Genomic DNA, 24,493 nt, shown 5'->3' with positions numbered 1-24,493 from the left:
AATGTTGGAACACGTGAGGCAATACTGATCCTACGACTTATCTTAGAAGCTAGATTAAGGAAGGGCAAACCTATGTTTCTAGCATTTGTAGACCTAGAGAAAGCTTTTGACAGTGTTGACTGGAATACTCTCTTTCAAATTCTGAAGGTGGCAGGGGTAAAACACAGGGAGTGAAAGGGTATTTACAATATGTACAGAAACCAGTTGGCAGTTATAAGAGTCGAGGGACATGAAAGGGAAGCAGTGGTTGGGAAGGGAGTGAGACAGGGTTGTAGCCTCTCCCCGATGTTATTCAATCTGTATATTGAGCAAGCAGTAAAGGAAACAAAAGAAAAATTCGGAGTAGGTATTAAAATCCATGGAGAAGAAATAAAAACTTTGAGGTTCGCCGATGACATTGTAATTCTGTCAGAGACAGCAAAGGACTTGGAAGAGCAGTTGACTTGAATGGATAGTGTCTTGAAAGGAGGATATAAGATGAACATCAACAAAAGCAAAACTAGGGTAATGGAATGTAGTCGAATTAAGTCGGGTGATGTTGAGGGTATTAGATTAGGAAATGAGACACTTAAAGTAGTAAAGGAGTCTTGCTATTTGGGGAGCAAAATAACTGATGATGGTCGAAGTAGAGGGGATATAAAATGTAGACTGGCAATGGCAAGGAAAGCGTTTCTGAAGAAGAGAAATTTGTTAACATCAAGTATAGATTTAAGTGACAGGAAGACATTTCTGAAAGTATTTGTATGGAGTGTAGCCATGTATGGAAGTGAAACATGGATGATAAATAGTTTAGACAAGAAGAGAATAGAAGCTTTCGAAATGTGGTGCTACAGAAGAATGCTGAAGATTAGATGGGTAGATCACATAAGTAATGAGAAGGTATTGAATAGGATTGGGGAGAAGAGAAGCTTGTGGCACAACTTGACCAGAAGAAGGGATCGGTTGGTAGTACATGTTCTGAGGCATGAAGGGATCACCAATTTAGTATTGGCGGGCAGCGCGAAGGGTAAAAATTGTAGGGGAGACCAAGAGATGACTACACTACGTAGATTCAGAAGGATGTAGGTTGCAGTGGGTACTGGGAGATGAAGAGGCTTGCATAGGATAGAGTATTATGGAGAGCTGCATCAAACCAGTCTCAGGACTGAAGACCACAACAACAACAATGCATTAATTATAAAGACGTAAGTGCATAATATGAAGGACTTTTCAGTAAGTTATGCAACACATGCCATGACAGCTTACATTTACTGGTGGTGTTATTCTTTCCTGGAAATATCTCCATGATCTAACATAACAGGTGAAACTGTGTACCTGAAATGGAATTATCCACAAATACATAAAGCCACTAGCCTCTGCTTGGGCAATTTATACTGATATTTAATTTTCTATATTTATTTAATAATACATTTATGTATTAATAGTTGTAGAGGAATTCAAATAAAATAGTGTGAAACAGGCAAGAAAGAATAAAGTAGTTGTTTTGAGCAATTGCTGTTCTGGTTCTTGCAATGTGTTAAAATAAAAATAATTTTAACAAGAAAATATAATGGTATATTATAGGAATAACTGCGAACAGAATAGTGTAATGTATTTGGTTGAAGTATTTGAATACTGTCAAAAGTGTTTGTAAGCAAATGATGGTCAGGTATATGGATATTAATATGACTAGAATAGAGTGTCATGTGACAAAACACAGGACAGAGATGCAAGGCAGAGATTGTGGAGTTTTGTGTAGTGGGCAAGGTGGGCTAGAAGGGCCTGAGGAACACAAGTGTTTGAGTTCCGAAGTAGGAACATGCCTGAAGCATTATTCGGAAGCTGGCTCTCGATTTGTCAGTGTTTGTGATGTAGTGAACTGTTTATTTGCCTGCAATTGCTTTGCTAGAACTGTTTCAGATTCCAATTGGACCATTGTGCATAGTATGTGTCGGACCATCATTCATAGCACAGTAATTTTCTATGAATAAAGCAACAGTATAATGTTGTTGTTGTTGTCTTCAGTCCTGAGACTGGTTTGATGCAGCTCTCCATGCTACTCTATCCTGTGCAAGCTGCTTCATCTCCCAGTACCTACTACAACCTACATCCTTCTGAATCTGCTTAGTGTACTCATCTCTCGGTCTCCCTCTACGATTTTTACCCTCCACACTGCCCTCCAATGCTAAATTTGTGATCCCTTGATGCCTCAAAACATGTCCTACCAACCGATCCCTTCTTCTAGTCAAGTTGTGCCACAAACTTCTCTTCTCCCCAATCCTATTCAATACCTCCTCATTAGTTACGTGATCTATCCACCTTATCTTCAGTATTCTTCTGTAGCACCACATTTCGAAAGCTTCTATTCTCTTCTTGTCCAAACTAGTTATCGTCCATGTTTCACTTCCATACATGGCTACACTCCAAACAAATATTTTCAGAAATGACTTCCTGACACTTAAATCTATATTCGATGTTAACAAATTTCTCTTCTTCAGAAACGCTTTCCTTGCCATTGCCAGTCTACATTTTATATCCTCTCTACTTCGACCATCATCAGTTATTTTACTTCCTAAATAGCAAAACTCCTTTACTACTTTAAGTGTCTCATTTCCTAATCTAATTCCCTCAGCATCACCCGATTTAATTGGACTACATTTCATTATCCTCGTTTTGCTTTTGTTGATGTTCATCTTATATCCTCCTTTCAAGACACTGTCCATTCCGTTCAACTGCTCTTCCAAGTCCTTTGCCGTCTCTGACAGAATTACAATGTAATCGGCGAACCTCAAAGTTTTTACTTCGTCTCCATGAATTTTAATACCTACTCCAAATTTTTCTTATGTTTCCTTTACTGCTTGCTCAATATACAGATTGAATAACATCGGGGAGAGGCTACAACCCTGTCTCACTCCTTTCCCAACCACTGCTTCCCTTTCATGCCCCTCAACTCTTATGACTGCCATCTGGTTTCTGTACAAATTGTAAATAGCCTTTCGCTCCCTGTATTTTACCCCTGCCACCTTCAGAATTTGAAAAAGAGTATTCCAGTCAACATTGTCAAAAGCTTTCTCTAAGTCTACAAATGCTAGAAACGTATGTTTGCCTTTTCTTAATCTTTCTTCTAAGATAAGTCGTAAGGTCAGTATTGCCTCACGTGTTCCAACATTTCTACGGAATCCAAACTGATCTCCCCCGAGGTCCGCATCTACCAGTTTTTCCATTCGTCTGTAAAGAATTCGCGTTAGTATTTTGCAGCTGTGACTTATTAAACTGATAGTTCAGTAATTTTCACATCTGTCAGCACCTGCTTTCTTTGGGATTGGAATTATTATATTCTTCTTGAAGTCTGAGGGTATTTCCCCTCTCTCATACATCTTGCTCACCAGCTGGTAGAGTTTTGTCAAGACTGGCTCTCCCAAGGCCGTCAGTAGTTCTAATGGAATGTTGTCTACTCCGGGGGCCTTGTTTCGACTCAGGTCTTTCAGTGCTCTGTCAAACTCTTCACGCAGTATCGTATCTCCCATTTCGTCTTCATCTACATCCTCTTCCATTTCCATAATATTGTCCTCAAGTACATCACCCTTGTATAGACCCTCTATATCCTCCTTCCACCTTTCTGATTTCCCTTCTTTGCTTAGAACTGGGTTTCCATCTAAGCTCTTGATATTCATACAGGTGGTTCTCTTTTCTCCAAAGGACTCTTCGATTTTCCTGTAGGCAGTGTCTATCTTACCCCTAGTGAGATAAGCCTCTACATCCTTACATTTGTCCTCTAGCCATCCCTGCTTAGCCATTTTGCACTTCCTGTCGATCTAATTTTTGAGACTTTGTATTCCTTTTTGCCTGCTTCATTTACATTTTTATATTTTCTCCTTTCATCAATTAAATTCATTATTTCTTCTGTCACCCAATGATTTCTGCAAGTCCTCATCTTTTTACCTACTTTATCCTCTGCTGCCTTCACAACTTCATCCCTCAGAGCTACCCATTCTTCTTCTACTGTATTTCTTTCCCCCATTCCTTTCAATTGTTCCCTTATGCTCTGCCTGAAACTCTCAACAACCTCTGGTTTAGTCAGTTTATCCAGGTCCAATCTCCTTAAATTCTCACCGTTTTGCAGTTTCTTCAGTTTTAATCTACAGTTCATAACCAATAGATTGTGGTCAGAGTCCACATCTGCCCCTGGAAATGTCTTACAACTTAAAACCTGGTTCCTAAATCTCTGTCTTACCATTATATAATCTATCTGATACCTTTTAGTATCTCCAGGGTTCTTCCACGTATACAACCTTCTTTTATGATTCTTGAACCAAGTGTTACCTATGATTAAGTTGTGCTCTGTGCAAAATTCTACCAGGCGGCTTCCTATTTCATTTCTTTGCCCCAATCCATATTCAGCCACTATGTTTCCTTCCTTCCCTTTTCCTACTACCGAATTCCAGTTACCCATGACAATTAAATTTTTGTCTCCCTTCACTATCTTAATAATTTCTTTTATTTGATCATAATTTCATCAATTTCTTCGTCATCTGCAGAACTAGTTGGCATATAAACTTGTACTGCTGTAGTAGGTGTGGGCTTCATATCTATCTTGGCCACCATAATGCGTTCACTATGCTGTTTGTAGTAGCTTACCCGCATTCCTATTTTCCTATTCATTATTAAACATACTCCTGCATTACCCCTATTTGATTTTGTGTTTATAACCCTGTAGTCACCTGACCAGAAGTCTTGTTCCTCCTGCCACCGAACTTCACTAATTCCCACTATATTATCTAACTTTAACCTATCCATTTCCCTTTTTAAATTTTCTAACCTACCTGCCCGATTAAGGGATCTGACATTCCACGCTCCGATCCGTAGAACGCCAGTTTTCTTTCTCCTGATAACGGCATCCTCTTGAGTAGTCCCTGCCCGGAGATCCGAATGGGGGACTATTTTACCTCCAGAATATTTTACCCAAGAGGACGCCATCATCATTTAATCATACAGTAAAGCTGCATGCCCTCGAGAAAAATTACGGCTGTAGTTTCCCCTTGCTTTCAGCTGCTCGCAGTACCAGCACAGCAAGGCCGTTTTGGTTAATGTTGCAAGGCCAGATCAGTCAATCATCCAGACTGTTGCCCCTGCAACTACTGAAGAGGCTGCTGCCCCTCTTCAGGAACCACACGTTTGTCTGGCCTCTCAACGGATACCCCTCCGTTGTGGTTGCACCTATGGTACGGCCATCTGTATCGCTGAGGCACGCAAGCCTCCCCACCAACGGCAAGGTCCATGGTTCATGGGGGGGAAAACAGTATAACACAAACGCTAAAGGAACATCAGTACTGTGAGGGATCATAGCGATAATTCTCAGTTTCATTTCTTAATCTACACTTGTCTTATATATCAGTGTTTCACTGACTGACCTCTTAGGCTATCTTAAAATTATTATTCACTTACTTAAATGCACAATGCGACAGTCCACTATAAAAAAAACCTTGCAGACGAACCATTTAAAAGGTTGTGCAGTTGGCCTCTGCTGGATTGTTAGCAGTAGTAGTTACTGCTAAACATGTTGCTAATGTTTCAGTGAGCAGGGCCTGAATGGTGGCTGCCTACAGAAGGAGATGACGATAGAAATTAATGAATTTGTAATGAAATCCAGACTTTTAGCTGCTTACAGGTGTTGATAAATATTAACGGGGACAGTTGAAATATGTGTGCCCTGGCCAGTATTTGAACCTGGGATCTTCTGCTTACATGGCAGACACTCTATCCGACTGAGCCACCAAGTACACAGACAATAGTGTGACTGTAGGGACTTATCTCTGGCACACTTCCTGTGACACCCGCACTTTCCAAATTTCTGTCCACACACTACATTTGTAGTGGCAGCCCACCATACTCATTACTCCTGGCAGTCAATCTACCAATTCCCATAAGGGTTCAGGCAATGTGACTGCATCTGCACTGAAGACAATTATTGGCCAGTAAGCCTTATATATATGAAGCTGGTGTCTGTGCAGCTCTTGAAGAATGAAATTATAATGAAATACAGACCTTTAGCTGCTTACAGGCGTTGATAAATATCAATGGGGTCAGTTGAAAAATGTGTGCCCCGACTACTGGGACTCAAACCCGGGATCTCCTCCTCTGTCGGATAGAGCATCTGCCATGTAAGCAGGAGATCCTGGCTCAAGTCCCATTCGAGGCACACTTCTTCAATTGTCTCCCTTGATATTTATCAGTGCCTATAAGCAGCTAATGGTCTAGATTCCATTGTAATATCATTCTTTGAGAGCTGCAAGATCACCAATGGTATCTGTTCTTTCAGACATGTCCAAAAAAAAAAACAGATACCATCTTCATATAGATAAGGCATACCGGCTGATGATCTCCTTCAGTGCGGATGCACTCACATTGCTCGATCTCTTCCGGGAATTGGTAGACTGACTGCCGCGAGTAATGAACATAATGGGCAGGGGCACTACAAATGTAGTGTGTGCACTGTAAGTTAGAAATGTGGGTCTCACAGGGAGTGTGCCAGAAATAAGTCCCTGCAGTTGCACTATCCTCTGTGTCCTCAGTGGCTCAGTCGGATAGAGCATCTGCCATGTAAGCATGAGCTCCCATTAGATTAGATTAGATTAGATTAGATTAGATTTTTACTTGTTCCATAGATCATGAATATGACACTTCATAATGATGTGGAATGTGTCAGGTTAATAAAAGGTGTCTATACAAGATGTTGTTGTTGTTGTTGTGGTCTTCAGTCCTGAGACTGTTTTGATGCAGTTCTCCATGCTACTCTATCCTGTGCAAGCTTCTTCATCTCCCAGTACTTACTGCAACCTACATCCTTCTGAATCTGCTTAGTGTATTCATCTCTTGGTCTCCCTCTGTGATTTTTACCCTCCACACTGCCCTCCAATGCTAAATTTGTGATCCCTTGATGCCTCAGAACATGTCCTACCAACCGGTCCCTTCTTCTTGTCAAGTTGTGCCATAAACTCCTCTTCTCCCCAATTCTATTCAATACCTCCTCATTAGTTATGTGATCTACCCATCTAATCTTCAGCATTCTTCTGTAGCACCACATTTCGAAAAGCTTCTATTCTCTTCTTGTCCAAACTATTTATTGCCCTTGTTTCATTTCCATACATGGCTACACTCCATACAAATACTTTCAGAACCGACTTCCTGACACTTAAATCTATACTCGATGTTAACAAATTTCTCTTCTTCAGAAGAGCTTTCCTTGCCATTGCCAGTCTACATTTTATATCCTCTCTACTTCGACCATCATTAGTTATTTTGCTCCCCAAATAGCAAAACTCCTTCACTACTTCAAGTGTCTCACTTCCTAATCTAATTCCCTCAGCATCACCCTATTTAATTTGACTACATTCCATTAGCCTCGTTTAGCTTTTGTTGATGTTCACCTTATATCCTCCTTTCAAGACACTGACCATTCCGTTCAACTGCTCTTCCAAGTCCTTTGCTGTCTCTGACAGAATTAAAATGTCATCGGTGAACCTCAAAGTTTTTATTTCTTCTCCATGATTTTTAATATCTACTCCAAATTTTTCTTTTGTTTCCTTTACTGCTTGCTCAATATACAGATTGAATAACGTCGGGGAGAGGCTACAACCCTGTCTCACTCCCTTCCCAACCACTGCTTCCCTTTCATGTCCCTCGACTCTTATAACTGCCATCTGGTTTCTGTACAAATTGTAAATAGCCTTTGGCTCCCTGTATTTTACCCCTGCCATCTTTAGAATTTGAAAGAGAGTATTGCAGTCAACATTGTCAAAAGCTTTCTCTAAGTCTACAAATGCTAGAAATGTAGGTTTGCCTTTCCTTAATCTAGTTTCTAAGATAAGTCGTAGGGTGAGTATTGCATCATGTGTTCCAACATTTCTGCAAAATCCAAACTGATCTTCGCCGAGGTTGGCGATAGTTCGGTAATTTACACATGTGTCAACATCTGCTTTCTTTGGGATTGGAATTATTATATTCTTCTTGCAGTCTGAGGGTATTTCGCCTGTCTCATACATCTTGCTCACCAGATGGTAGAGTTTTGGCAGGACTGGCTCTCCCAAGGCCGTCAGTAGTTCTAATTGAATGTTGTGGACTCCCGGGGCCTTGTTTCGACTCAGGTCTTTCAGTACTCTGTCAAACTCTTCACGCAGTTTTTCACCTCCCATTTCGTCTTCATCTACATTCTCTTCCATTTCCAGAATATTGTCCTTAAGTACGTCACCCTTGTATAGACCCTCTATATCCTCCTTCCACCTTTCTGATTTCCCTTCTTTGCTTAGAACTGGGTTTCCATCTAAGCTCTTGATATTCATACAGGTGGTTCTCTTTTCTCCAAAGGACTCTTCGATTTTCCTGTAGGCAGTGTCTATCTTACCCCTAGTGAGATAAGCCTCTACATCCTTACATTTGTCCTCTAGCCATCCCTGCTTAGCCATTTTGCACTTCCTGTCGATCTAATTTTTGAGACTTTGTATTCCTTTTTGCCTGCTTCATTTACATTTTTATATTTTCTCCTTTCATCAATTAAATTCATTATTTCTTCTGTCACCCAATGATTTCTGCAAGTCCTCATCTTTTTACCTACTTTATCCTCTGCTGCCTTCACAACTTCATCCCTCAGAGCTACCCATTCTTCTTCTACTGTATTTATTTCCCCCATTTGTGACAATTGTTCCCTTATGCTCTCCCTGAAACTCTGTACAACCTCTGGTTCTTTCAGTTTGTCCAGATCCCATCTCCTTAAATTCCCACCTTTTTGCAGTTTCTTCAGTTTTAATCTACAGCTCATAACCAATAGATTGTGGTCAGAGTCCACATCTGCCCCTGGAAATGTCTTACAATTTAATACCTGGTCCCTAAATCTCTGTCTTACTATTATACTATCTATTTGATCATCATCATCATCATCATCATTTAAGACTGATTATGCATTTCAGCGTTCAGTCTGGAGCATAGCCCCCTTATAAAATTCCTCCATGATCCCCTATTCAGTGCTAAATTGGTGCCTCTTCTGATGTTAAACCTATTACTTCAAAATCATTCTTAACCGAATCCAGGTACCTTCTCCTTAGCCTACCCCGACTCCTCCTACCCTCTGCTGCTGAACCCATGAGTTTCTTGGGTAACCTTGCTTCTCCCATGCGTGTAACATGACCCCACCATCTGAGCCTGTTCATCCTGACTGCTACATCTATAGAGATCATTCCCAGTTTTTCTTTGATTTCCTCATTGTGGACATCATCCTGCCATTGTTCCCAATTACTAGTACCTGCAATCATCCTAGCTACTTTCATATCCATAACCTCAACCTTGTTGATAAGGTAACCTGAATCCACACAGCTTTCGCTCCCATACAACAAAGTTGGTCGAAAGATTGACGGGTGCACAGATAACTTAGTCTTGGTACTGACTTCCTTCTTGCAGAGGAGAGTAGATCGTAGCTGAGCGCTCACTGCATTAGCTTTGCTACACCTCGCTTCCAGTTCTTTCACTATGTTGCCATCCTGTGAGAATATGCATCCTAAGTACTTGAAACTGTCCACCTGTTCTAACTTTGTTCCTCCTATTTGGCACTCAATTTGTTTATATTTCTTTCCCACTGACATTACTTTCGTTTTGGAGATGCTAATCTTCATACCATAGTCCTTACATTTCTGATCTAGCTCTGAAATATTACTCTGCAAACTTTCAATCGAATCTGCCATCACAACTAAGTCATCTGCCATATGATCCAACATATGATCCATAAATAATATGAACAACAGTGGAGACAGGCTGCAGCCTTGTCTTACCCCTGAAACTACTCTGAACCATGAACTCAATTTACCGTCAACTCTAACTGCTGCCTGACTATCCATGTAAAGACCTTTAATTGCTTGTAAAAGTTTGCCTCCTATTCCATAATCTTGTAGAACAGACAATAACTTCCTCCTAGGAACCTGGTCATATGCCTTTTCTAGATCTATAAATCATACATACAATTCCCTGTTCCACTCATAACACTTCTCCATTATTTGCCTTAAACTAAAGATCTGGTCCTGACAACCTCTAAGAGGCCTAAATCCACACTGATTTTCATCCAATTGGTCCTCAACTAATACTCGTACTTTCCTTTCAACAATACCTGAGAAGATTTTACCCACAACACTGATTAAAGAGATACCTCTGTAGTTGTTACAATCTTTTCTGTTTCCATGTTTAAAGATTGATGTGATTACTGCTTTTGTCCAGTCTGATGGAACCTGTCCCGACTCCCAGGCCATTTTAATTATCCTGTGTAGCCATTTAAGACCTGACGTTCCACTGTATTTGATGAGTTCCGACTTAATTTCATCCACCCCAGCTGCTTTATTGCACTGCAGTCTATTGACCATTTTCTCCACTTCCTCAAATGTGATCCTATTTCCATCATCATTCCTATCCCATTCTACCTCGAAATCTGAAACATTGCTGATCGTATTTTCACCTACATTGAGCAACTCTTCTAAATATTCCCTCCATCTGCCCAAGGCATCCACAGGATTCACCAGCAGTTTGCCTGACCTGTCCAAAATACTTGTCATTTCCTTCTTACCTCCCTTTCGAAGACTGCTAATTGCACTCCAGAGTGGTTTTCCAGCAGCTTGACCCATAGTCTCCAAACTGTTTCCAAAGTCTTCCCAAGATTTTTTCTTGGATGCTGTAATTATCTGCTTGGCTTTGTTTCTTTCTTCAACATAACTTTCTCTGTCTACCTGAGTTCTAGTATGTAGCCATTTTTGATACCCCTTCTTTTTCCTTTTACAGGCTGCCTTGACTGTGTCATTCCACCAAGCTGTTTGCTTCATCCTACTTTTACACACTACTGTTCCAAGACATTCTATAGCCACTTCTAGTACTGTGTCCCTGTACCTTGTCCATTCCTTTTCCACTGACTGTAATTGACTACATTCAACTAACTGGTACCTTTCTGAGATCGCTGTTATGTACTTGAGCCTGATTTCCTTATCCTGAAGTTTCTCCACCCTTATCCTCCTACATATGGACCTGACCTCCTGCACTTTCGGCCTCACAATCCCAATTTCACTGCAGATTAAATAATGATCAGTGTCATCAAAGAATCCCTTCAATACACGTGTGTCCCTCACAGCCTTCCTGAATTCCTGATCTGTTATTGTATAGTCAATGACGGATCTGGTTCCCCTTCCTTCCCAAGTATACCAGTGAATGTTCTTATGTTTAAAAAAAAGGAGTTTGTGATTACTAAGCCCATACTGGCACAGAAATCCATGAGTTGTTTCCCATTCCTGTTGGCCTCCATATCCTCTCCAAATTTACCCATAACCTTTTCATACCCTTCTGTTCAATTTCCAATCCTGGCCTTAAAATCACCCATGAGCAGAACACTGTCCTTGTCCTTTACTCTAACTACTAAATCACTGAGTGCCCCATAAAAACTATCTATCTTATCTTGACCTGTCCCTTCAAAATGCGATTATACTGACACAATCCTAATTTTCTTGCTAGACACTGTCAAATCTATCCACATCAGTCGTTCGTTTACACACCTTACTGCAACTACGCTGGGTTCCATTTCTTTCCTGATGTAAAGCCCTACACCCCATTGTGCTATTCCTGCTTTGACTCCTGACAGGTAGACCTTGTATTCTCCCACTTCCTCTTCTTTCTGACCCCTTATCCGAATGTCACTAACAGCTAAAACGTCCAGCCCCATCTTACTTGCAGCCTCTGCCAGCTCTACCTTCTTCCCAGAGTAGCCCCCATTGATATTAATAGCTCCCCATCTCATTACCATTTGTTTGCCAAGTCGTATCTTAGGAGTCCCTGGTTTGTCAGTTAGAGGTGGGACTCCGTTACCTCCAAAGGTCCGAGGCATTTTGCTCTGATTGTTGCCAGCATCATATTTAAAGTACCGGGGAAGCAGGTTGCTAGCCTTACTTGCCCCGAGTCCCATTGAGTTTTACCCCTAACGGTTGAGGGACTAACCGGTGGACTTGGTAGTCTTTGCCGTCTGAGCACAAAGGTGATCACAACTCAGAATATGTCCGAGATGCCCAGCCTTATTCCAAAGTAACTGGTATACCGACTGTCGGGACCACTTACTTGGCCACTCATACGTTGCCTGTGGTTCATGAACTAGGACATAACTACAGGAACTCACACCATGATACCTTCTAGTATTTCCAGGATTCTTCCATGTGTACAACCTTCTTTTATGATTCTTGAACCAAGTGTTAGCTATGAATAAGTTGTGCTCTGTGCAAAATTCTACCAGACGGCTTCCTCTTTCATTTCTTTCCCCCAATTCATATTCACCTACTATGTTTCCTTCTCTCCCTTTTCCTACTCTCGAATTCCAGTCACCCATGACTATTAAATTTTTGTCTCCTTTCACTACGTGAATAATTTCTTTTATTTCGTCATACATTTCATCAATTTCTTCATCATCTGCAGAGCTAGTTGGCATGTAAACTTGTACTGATGTAGTAGGTGTGGGCTTCGTGTCTCTCTTGGCCACAATAATGCATTCACTATTCTGTTGGTAGTAGCTTACCCACACTCCTATTTTTTTATTCATTATTAAACCTACTCCTGCCTTACCCCTATTTGATTTTGTATTTATAACCCTGTATTCACCTGAGCAAAAGTCTTGTTCCTCCTACCACCGAACTTCACTAATTCCCACTATATCTAACTTTAACCTATCCATTTCCCTTTTTAAGTTTTCTGACCTACCTGCCCGGTTAAGGGATCTGACATTCCATGCTCCGATTCGCAGAACGCCAGTTTTCATTCTCCTGATAACGACTTCCTCTTGAGTAGTCCCCCCTGGAGATCCGGATGGGGGGACTATTTTACCTCTGGAATATTTTAGCCAAGAGGACACCATCATCATTTAACCATACAGTAAAGCTGCATGCCCTCGGGAAAAATTACAGCTGTAGTTTCCCCTTGCTTTCAGCCATTTGCAGTACCAGCACAGCAAGGCCGTTTTGGTTAGTGATGCAAGGCTAGATCAGTCAATCATCCAGACTGTTGCCCCTGCAACTACTGAGAAGGCTGCTGCCCCTCTTCAGGAACCACACATTTGTCTGGCCTCTGAACAGATATCCCTCCATTGTGGTTGCACCTACGGTACGGCCATCTGTATCGCTGTGGCATGCAAGCCTCCCCACCAACAGCAAGGTCCATGGTTCATGGGGATATTACATTAGACAAAATATTAAATGACACTAGATTTTTTGTGGGGGTTGGGAAATTAACCATTTACAATATCCAAAAATTCATCTAATGAGTAGAAGGAGTTGCCATTAAGAAATTCTTTTAATTTCCTTTTAAATGCTATATGGCTGTCTGTCAGACTTTTGATGCTGTTAGGTAAGTGACAAAGACTTTTGTGGCAGCATAATTTACCCCCTTCTGAGCCAAAGTTAGATTTTACCTTTCCCCTAGTGTTGTAGCCATGTACACTGCTATTACTTTTGAATTCGTTCGGATTGTTAATAACAAATTTCATAAGTGAATATATACACTCCTGGAAATTGAAATAAGAACACTGTGAATTCATCGTCCCAGGAAGGGGAAACTTTATTGACACATTCTTGGCGTCAGATACATCGCATGATCACACTGACAGAACCACAGGCACATAGACACAGGCAACAGAGCATGCACAATGTCGGCACTAGTACAGTGTATATCCACCTTTCGCAGCAATGCAGGCTGCTATTCTCCCATGGAGACAATCGTAGAGATGCTGGATGTAGTCCTGTGGAATGGCTTGCCATGCCATTTCCACCTGGAACCTCAGTTGGACCAGCGTTCGTGCTGGGGGACAGATCCGGAGATCTTGCTGGCCAGGGTAGTTGACTTACACCTTCTAGAGCACGTTGGGTGGCACGGGATACATGCGGACGTGCATTGTCCTGTTGGAACAGCAAGTTCCCTTGCCGGTCTAGGAATGGTAGAACGATGGGTTCGATGACGGTTTGGATGTACCGTGCACTATTCAGTGTCCCCTCGACGATCACCAGAGGTGTACGGCCAGTGTAGGAGATCGCTCCCCACACCATGATGCCAGGTGTTGGCCCTGTGTGCCTCGGTCGTATGCAGTCCTGATTGTGGCGCTCACCTGCACGGTGCCAAACACGCATACAACCATCATTGGCACCAAGGCAGAAGCGACTCTCATCGCTGAAGACGACACGTCTCCATTCGTCCCTCCATTCACGCCTGTCGCGACACCACTGGAGGCAGGCTGCACGATGTTGGGGCGTGAGCGGAAGACGGCCTAACGGTGTGCGGGACCGTAGCCCAGCTTTATGGAGACGGTTGCGAATGGTCCTCGCCGATACCCCAGGAGCAACAGTGTCCCTAATTTGCTGGGAAGTGGTGGTGCGGTCCCCTACGGCACTGTGTAGGATCCTACGGTCTTGGCGTGCATCCGTGCGTCGCTGCGGTCCGGTCCCAGGTCGACGGGCACGTGCACCTTCCTTCGACCACTGGCGACAACATCGATGTACTGTGGAGACCTCACGCCCCACGTGTTGAGCAATTCGGCGGTACGTCCACCCGGCCTCCCGCATGCCCACTATACGCCGTCGCTCAAAGTCCGTCAACTGCACATACGGTTCACGTCCACGCTGTCGCGGCATGCTACCAGTGTTAAAGACTGCGATGGAGGTCTGTATGCCACAGCAAACTGGCTGACAGTGACGGTGGCGGTGCACAAATGCTGCGCAGCTAGCGCCATTCGACGGCTAACACCGTGGTTACTGGTGTGTCCGCTGTGCCGTGCGTGTGATCATTGCTTGTACAGCCCTCTCGCAGTGTCCGGAGCAAGTATGGTCGGTCTGACACACCGGTGTCAATGTGTTCTTTTTTCCATTTCCAGGAGTGTATATTGTGAGGCTACAGTGAAGATCTCTAGCTCTTTAAATAAATGTCTGCAGGATGATCTTGGATGAGCTCCAGCAGTTATTCTGATTACACGCTTTTGTGCAATGAACACTCTTTTACTCAATGATGAGTTACCCCAGAATATGATGCCATATGAAAGCAGAGAATGAAAATAGGCGTGGTAAGATAATTTACTCAGATGTATATCACCAAAGTTTGCAATGACCCTAATAGCATAAGTAGCTGAACTCAAATGTTTCAGCAGATTCTCAGTGTGTATTTTCCAGTTCAACCCTTCATCAATGTATACACCTAGAAATTTTGAATATTCTACCTTGGCTACCGATTTCTGTATGAAGTCTATATTTATTAATGGGTCATTCCATTTACTATGTGGAACTGTATATACTGTGTTTTGTCAAAGTTTAATGAGAACCCATTTGCAGAGAACCACTTAATGATTTTCTGATAAACATCATTTACAATTTCACCAGTTAATTCTTGTCTGCCGGGTGTGATAGCTATACTTGTGTCATCGGCAAAAAGTACCAGCTTTGCATCTTCGTGAGTATAGAATGGCAAGTCATTAATATATATTGAGAACAGCAGAGGACCCAAGACTGAACCTTGCGGCGCCCCATTCTTGACTGTTCCCCAGTTTGAGAAATCACCATTTTTTTTTTTTTTTTTTTTTTTTTTTTTTTTTTTTTTTTTTTTTGCATATTATGTGAACTGTTTATTTCATCTTTCTGCACTCTTCCAGTTAGGTATGATTTAACCCATTTGAGAACTGTCCCATTCATACCACAGTACTTGAGCTTATCTAGAAGTATTCCACGATCAAGTCCCAGTCAAACCAAACCTTTTTCAACTGTCCCCATTGATATTAATCAATGCCTGTAAGCAGCTAACGGTTTAAATTAATTGTCCTTAGAAATCAGTGTAACTAATGGAAGTCCTGTGGCAGCTGCAGCTGACAAATGAATTCCATTCATTGTAGTGCAGGATGAATGCCAACAGTTTTGATGACATGTATGTGTAAGATGACCTCAGTTTGTCAATGCTGATATTTTTCATAGTTAACACAACATGTTTACCAGCAAGAATGTCAAAAACTTGTTTCAGATTCAGTTCGTGAATGTCCTTGTCTGAGATTAGAATGTCATCTTTGGGAATTTAGAAGAAAGAGAGCTTGACAAAATACTATCAATAAATTATTGCCAGATTTGACCCACTTTTTTAAGGCCATAAGGCATATATAGAAATTCAAATAAACCAAAAGACATGATAATCACTGTCTTGTGAATGTCTGTCGCACTCATCGGTATCTGCTTCATTGCAGTCTGGAACACTGAAGACAGAAGCTCCAGTAAGGTAGTGGGTGAAATCATGAAAATGTTCAGTATTTGATAACTGTCACTTACCGTAGAAGCATTAAGGGCCCTGTAGTCTCCACATAAAATTAAAGTCCCATCTTTCTTGGGCACTAACATAATGGGTGAAGCCCATGGGCTGTTTAAAGGTCTCAAAAATCTTTTTTTAAAGAGTTCCTTGACCAGTGCCTTAGCAACATGGAGTTTGTCCGGTGGTAGCCTCCTTGTATATGGTGTACAGGAGGGCCTGGCATGGTGGTAATCTTGTGTACCATTCCTTTTCTGATGTGCAACACACACAAAGGGTGTTTCTACAGGAACAAATGGAGTACGATTGGGAAGCATGTGAGCATCAGGCACATTACTGACCTTGTTGAGAAGTGAAGGTTGTGTTGACAGATGTTCTTCAGTGGAAACTGGCATTGCTGGGTCAGGACTAGGTTGAGGTGGTGCAAAAGACTGATTTGTGCAAGTGGAGGTGGTTGTTGTGTCTGATAAATTTGTAGAAGGCATCATGCTGCAGTGAGTTCCTCCAATGACTTGCAGGTTGTTCATTGTATGGTGTCACTTTCCTGCTGTAGGCATGGGAAATCCAGTCATCTCTTAAAGTGGAGTAGTTGAACTTGGAGTTTGATGAGTGACGTGATGCAGCCTTCTAGATAAGAATGATGATCATCCATCAAAGTGTGACACTGTGTGCTGCCTGGAAGAGAGTGGCATAGGAGTATTGTGCTGTACTGCTGAAAGGGTGTAGCTGATGATTCGGGCAACAGAGTGACCACTGTCTCGGTGAATCAATGTACCACTGACCAGATCTGGCAGTAGTTGAGAATTGTGGAGAAAATTAATGCCAGGTACAGGTTCACTTATGTCCACCATGAGACCGTTGCTGTGATCACCTCTTTGAGAGCCGGCCGCGGTGGTCTCGCGGTTCTAGGCGCGCAGTCCGGAACCGTGCAACTGCTATGGTCGCAGGTTCGAATCCTGCCTCGGGCATGGATGTGTGTGATGTCCTTAGGTTAAAGTAGTTCTAAGTTCTAGGGGACTAATGACCACAGCAGTTGAGTCCCATTGTGCTCAGAGCCATTTGAACCATTTTTTGAACCTCTTTGAGACCCAGAGCCAGAGAATGAGACCCGGAGTAGCAGAACTGCCATTTGATGGAAGAGGAAGCGCAAGAAGTTTGGTACTCACATTGGAACCCAGACTGATGAGTAATATGGTTGGTTTGAGTGGTTGAGGATATAAAGTCTACTGCCATTCTGTGGCAGTGGTATATGAGACGATTCATACTGGAATGAGATGAGGTGACCTGAATAGCCTCTGCAGTATGGTGTACCTGTTGCAGACCATGCAGTTTTGTTTTAGTAGTCACTCTGTGGACAACATTTACACACAGTGTTGCCAACTGTGTGTGAAACCAACAAGGTTGGTTCCATGCAGGTGTGGCAGCACTGAAAGCATGGTTGTCAGATGATTCAAAGGTTATTGTGTTAGTGTCAAGGTCACTGTCCCAGGCAGAGGCCATGATGTCAAGTCATCAGAGATAAGTCGTGATCGTCCAGGCTCAGCTGCAGCACAGGTGCAGGCATGTCAAAACTGGTGCTGTGGTCTGTGTGTGGTGGTATTACTGTCGACAGTATGTATGCATTGTTGGTACTGAGGATGGCAAAGATTCTGTTCTGCCAATTTGAGCCAGTTGCTGCCTCTGACTCTTGCTGCAGAGCGATCCACAGAGCCCCCATGTGGGGCATCATCACCACAGTTGGTGCACCATCATCCAGGCCACTTCTGCCCGTACACCCCGCTGTGCCACAGACAGCTGATGGCCAATCCCTGTGAGGGTGACACCTCTTTGGATACTGATGAGTTGGTGGAATCCAATGCCTAGCCATGCAGCTGCCATCAGTATTACTCAAGTGGGAATCCCTGGAGGGATTTAGAGAACCAGCATTTGAAGTTACTGTCACCAACATCATTTCACATAAGGATCATGGAGATAAAATAATAGAAATTAGGGCTCATATGGAGGCATATAGACACTTGTTTTATCCTCAACCTATTTGCTTTTGGAACACTAAATGAAATGAGGTACCCTCCGCCATGCACCATACAGAGGGATACAGATTATGAATGTAGATGTGGATATAAAAGAGAAATCTACATGCCACTGATGATCATAGCCACTGTAGGTGGTCAGGGAGAACTTTGTATCACTAATTATCATGAACAGCCACAACTCATTTGTAAAGGTTTGTGCATAGGAGCAGCCAAACCAGTCCAGGAAGGACAACTTAGTACCAATGATGAAGACTCATGCTCCACTACCACTAAAGACAACCCTATGGGTAAAACTGCTCATGAAATGCAAATAGGATCTGACCTGACCTGAGGGGGAAACAATGCTGGTGAATGATTGCCATTCTGTACCAACTTTTGGATACTTCCAAATCCGGAACGGAGAAAAGACAGAGCAAGTGGCCCATGGGAAAACACCACATCAACTATAGGGTGCCTTTACTGATCAGCCAGGCTGAATCACAGATAATCCTGGAGGAAGTGGAGACAATGCTGCAAGATCTCATCATTGAACCTTCAGAGTTTCCTTGGTCCTCTCCTATGGTCATTGTGAAGAAGGATGGCACACGGTATTTCTGCGTTGACCACCACTGACTGAACAAAATCGCAAAAAAGTATTTCTCAACTATGCAGACAGACTACTGGTGAATCGAGGTTGATAAATCAGTCAGGGGAAAGACTGACTTCATGAAATGCAATGGCTCTAAGAGCTCAAATTTATGCAATTTAGGCTCTGAAAGCTCCATCCACTTTCGATTGTATGATCTGCAACCTCTTTTGACACCTTAAATGGATGGCGCATCTTTGCTATGTGAATGAAACTATCATTTTTGCTTTCTGCTTCATGAAGAACGTCTAAGCCACCTTACAACCATGCTGAAGTGTGTTCAGACTGCAGACATCTGCCTGAATCTGAAAATGCGTCTTTTTGGCAACTAAGGATTAAAAATCCTGGGCACCTAGTGAAGGTGATAGAGTGTATCCCAATACAGAGAAAGCAGTCACAGATTTTCTGACACCTTGGCACATCTGTCATGTGGGAAGTTTTCTCAGAATGGCTTCTGTACCAAGGCACATACCTTGAAAGAACTACTGCAGGAAGATGCAATTTTTTTTTTTTAGACCTAAGTCCTAGTAAGACCATCTCTTGTCCTTAAGGAGGTGCTATGATCTTCTCAAGTCCTGCAACACAGCACGATTCATACCATTCTTTCTGATCCATGGCAGTGAGGCCAAAATGACAGTAGATACACTATTCCTGTTTCAACAGAGTGATACTCAGGATGACTATGTGGAACATCTCATCACCTTCACTGAAGGAACAAGACAGCTGGCTTGCATAGGGTTCCTGGACACACAGCAGAAAGATCAAGATCCAACCACTGGCCAATGAGATACAGCACAGAAGACTTAGTATGGACTATTGGAGAAGTTATTATAGTATATTTTGGACTGTACTGTACCTTTTATTGCTTGTCGATGTCACATACGATGTCGAGAATTATAACCCCTTGTAAAGGAGGTAAAGCACAGGGACATCATCCATGTCCTCCATATGAAGGCCTCCTACACTTCAGAGGATTAAGGAAACGGAAGACTCATACAGTGATTGTGAAGTCTGTACAGGAGTAGGTACTTCTGATGCTCATCATGGTGAAGGCAATGCGACAACATGACCAGGATGTGAGGATTTGCCATTGCTGCTGTACAGAGGACCATTGACAAGATCTAGATCCAGGGGGTTGCAGTCATCTCCAATGAGAACCTCTGGAACAATGGGCAGAACAATGGGCCTTTTTTCTCCAAGAGAGGAAACAATTCCATAAGCTATGATGCATGTAGTACGGCATAGTGGTTAGCATCATCGATGACTCTGCTTTCGGATTTGGACTTGAGTCTGATTATGACATGGAGGGTCAGGTCTCAGTTTTAGATGAATTGTCTAAATTTCTTTGTAGTTTATAAATAAAATAGAATGAAACATTCCACATGGGAAAAATAGAATCTTTGTTTTTAATGTATTTTTTTGTAGTTTTAAATTAATCTTATTTATGGATTCTTATGTTACTTTGTGGTAGAACAAGACATTACAAAAACATACATTTGTGAAAAATCCATTAACTTCTTAGACCTCACACAGATATCGCTACAAATACACATAGTTTCAAAATTAATCCCACCACAACAGATGCTGTAATACCCTCATTTTTGTTCACAACACCCAGTACCCCACAAACACGCTGACTTCCATTCCATAGTACATTGTCTTACATCCATACCAATGCCAAAACAAAATTTTCAAACAGTATTAGCCACCATTAAATGTTCTGCATCAAACAATGGCTATACCCTGAATTAATTGACATTATTTTACACAGAAAAACAAAGAAGAAAAATGTTACTCTATATCTGACAAATTAGGCAAAACCCTCAAATCCTGCAATTACAAAACTTAATTTTACGTAAGAGGCACTACAGCTCATATCCTATTCAACAGCAAGGAATAAACAGATTTATTTGTTGCAATGACTGCAACAAACTGTATGTTGGTCAGACAGGCAGGGCTGTAACACTCTGAGGCTGACTGAAAATAAACACAGCTGGAGATTACAGAAGTCAGACTCCACCTTCGTTAAACATGTGCTGAAGGAAGGACGCAAATACCAGATCCACATAGAAATACTACATGCAGCCTATTAGAAGCACTTGAGGTAAACAGGCATTTATCTCAAAATCCACAGCTAGATCTAAATGAATAATTACAGCTGAGCACATCCCCACTTTTAAGCTTCACATGATGCTATCAATCAGCCACGTACCCACAAACCGGCACAATGACACATACTGCTACACAAAACTTAACATAATTTCATACCCCCCGACAGACAAACTTCAACAATATGACTTGTAATACTTTAATATTGTATATTTTAACCATGTACTATGTTCAGTATTGCCCATTGCATAAAAATGTTATTTGCAATGTAAAAAATGTCTGTTTCTCAATATAAGTTACTAGTGCTCAGCTAGATAATTCTCAACCAATGTCATATCCTGACAAACTATGGCATCATAACCGTATAACATGTAATAATGTAAGATTATGTTTTCTAATTATTGTGCATAACACTGTCCATTGCCTAAAGTTTAGTTTACAATATTAAAATAATATGTTTGTTGCACAACATAAATGAATTGTACTCAGATTAACAGTATCTCAAGGAAAAAATGTATAAACTATAATATTGTGTCATTTAATAGTTTATTGCACTTAACATTGGCCATAGTGAAAAGTGCAATTTCAACTTAAGAAACAAGTTTGATGCACAACAATGTGTGCAAGCGATTGTATCTTCACCTACAATGTTTGGTTGCCTAAGAATCAGTGTCCCTTCCAGAACCTTGTCAGTTGCTCCCTGAAGATGGCCAAATAGTCAGTTGTTTCCTGAAGAGGGCTTAATAAACTGAAAACTAGTTCAAAATAAACAAGCATCAGTAGAACAAAAACAGTGTACTTGTTATTCAACCTTAAGTTTTAAATTAACTGTAGTACATCTTTTACACAATATATCTGTTACATTTTAATACTGAACAGTGTCATTGCCTTTCCTCCCTCCCTCTCACTTTCCTCCATCTCTTACACATCATCCATGACACGTTGGTCTGTATGATGCAGAGTGGGTGTAATAAAATGCTATATGGCACAGAATGTTATCACAGATGTACTATAGCGCTGTTTTATTTACAGCTTATGACTATTTTGCTCTTTTCACAAATTGTGATTAACCAGGTGCAATTTTAAGAATTTAAATTTTAAATGTTTTCAGTCTAAGCTATCTGCTGAAATGATGGAATGTCCAGGATGGTATAGCTGGAATCCTAATGCCTGGAGACAGTGGCCATGTGTGTGTGTGTGTGTGTGTGTGTGTGTGTGTGTGTGTGTTTTGTGCTTCTGTGAATGCGAGTGTGTTTTCTGTTTCAGAAGAAGGACATTGTCTTAAAGCTTAATTAATTTAACAACATTTTTCATTGTACCTGCCTGCAACTCAAAGTCTGCTTCATGATACAAGTAGCAGTCTACTTATTCCATATTGTTGTTTATAAATCCACCACTACTGTTGATTAATTGTTAATAATCAATTTTAATGAAGAATTATTAGCCTTGCATATTTTGTGTAATGACATTTATTGCAATGGCATAAAAATCATGACAGTAGCAGTGGTAGAAAATGGAAAAGTCTTGTTGCAGCATCAGTGCCTAAGGCAGTTAAATTTCATTTAGATATTCCATAAATGTAGGGTTTGTTTTGAAATGACTGAAATACTATTTTTTTTACTGTTGCTGATTTATTTTGCTGTCTTTCTTGAGTTCCAAACAATATTTGACATGGCTTTCATCACCTTGTTTTTGCAGATCAGATTTATATATTTAACATTCATCATTATTTCACAATAGAGGACAAGACTAGACTGGGACTGTCTCGCCACGTGGTAACAACTTAAATGCAAGACTGACCAATGTAGAGATGATTTTTCAAAAGAAGTATTACAGATCGATTCTGTGAAATTAATTTTGTACGTTAAAAAAATAGAGTTTTGTGTATTATTGTAAAATTTAACTTGTATCAAAATTAATAATTATTTCATGTAATGACATGCCGAATGCTGTGGTGGGCAATGCCAAGTGACACATGGAGGGTGACAGTAGGTACAGGTGGCCGAGGGCTGTACGCATGCGATACCCACATACCAGTGCCACAGGTGGCGAGGTGTCAAGTCAGCGTGGCCAGCCATGTGGAACTCACCGGATGGGTGACACTGGTTGGCTGTACAGGTGGGCAACACGCAGCTGATGGATGATGCCTTCAGGTGGCACCAGCTGCAAACCTGCCTTGGTAACTTTAGAGGTTGCTCCTGTCAGGAGTGGCACAAATGCGACACATGATTTTGCATGCCCCATGCATGTGGATGACTTGTTGATGACACAGGGTCCAGCGTTGCAGCAGTCAAATGCACCCGGTATGGCATAAGCTGGCACACCCTGTTTGCGTGGTTGTGCTGGCTCACAGGTGGGCTGCAAGCCCCATGGTGACACATTCTTTGTAAAGGGTCTGCCACACCATAGCAGTCAGGCTTACAGCAGAGTACAGGAACAATGTTTTTTTCACTGCCCACACAATGTTGTGTGTGAACCAGAAATTTTAATGGTCTTCTGTCAGACCAAAAGTTGGTTACGATTGTGAATCTGACTTCACTTTCCACTTTGTATATGTTGCAAAGCAGGATGGGTGAGTACAGGAAGGGAGGTGGCAAGGAAACACTTAGTATATTCTGAACTTATGGAATACAGAAGGCCTTGCGTTGCGGTCTGAGGTGAAGGTTGACTACCAGTCTTGGGTGGCAGAGATAAAACAAAAGAAATGGGGGACAGAAGTGATAGCAGTTCACATTCATTTGACTGGTGGCTAGTCCTGATGAGTAAACACAGGGAAAGGGCACTAGGCTGTCCTCTCTGGATGAAGCCTGGAAACTGAGAGCATCTGCTCTGTCTGATTATAAGAGAGCAAAGCAGCTGCTCTCTGTGCCACAGGATCTTCCAGCAACCACATATATGATTCACTTCCCATGCTATCTACTGGCTAATGGTGACATGTCACTGCCAGTTAATTCAACAGAGATGCAGGAAAAGTGGTGACATTGGACTCAGCGACTTATACTGGACTCAGGTGGCTCTGTCCTAAAAGGCAGGCAGGCTTACATATTAGTGCTGGTTGAAGCTGCTGGGGAAGGGCATTTGTAAAAACTTGGCTGGAGCTTGAAAATAAAAAATTTAAAATAAATCCCTAAATATTCCTAGATTGGTGAGGGTATCTTGCACAATTCATTACTTTTCTGTGTTTCACACTACTAGGCACTCTGGTTGATATACTTCTCTGGTTCTCGCTGGTTCCTACACAGCTCTAGGCTTTCGTCCATTTATGTCTTTCTAGAGGTAAAGAAATGACTTGGTATTAAAAGATTAAGATCATTCACTTCATTCTGTCTGACTAGATTTGATCTATCCTTCAACCCACCAAGCAGACATTTCTTGTATCCTTATATGTTCATTTCTATACTTTTTGTTTTTCTCTGCCAAA

At 41.7% G+C, this 24,493-nt stretch overlaps 1 protein-coding gene across 1 annotated transcript in view; it reads left to right on the top strand.

Moving 5' to 3' along the window:
* The window catches only part of LOC126336509 (33 kDa inner dynein arm light chain, axonemal-like), a 129,324-nt gene that overhangs the window by 11,128 nt on the left and 93,703 nt on the right, over nt 1–24,493 (top strand). The gene's annotated exons all lie outside the window — the stretch shown is intronic.

The sequence above is a fragment of the Schistocerca gregaria genome, chromosome 2 (assembly GCF_023897955.1).
Source record: "Schistocerca gregaria isolate iqSchGreg1 chromosome 2, iqSchGreg1.2, whole genome shotgun sequence".
NCBI lineage: Eukaryota > Metazoa > Arthropoda > Insecta > Orthoptera > Acrididae > Schistocerca > Schistocerca gregaria.
The sequence above is the reverse complement of the archived record's forward strand: the minus strand, read 5'-3'. Positions and strand labels throughout refer to the sequence as shown.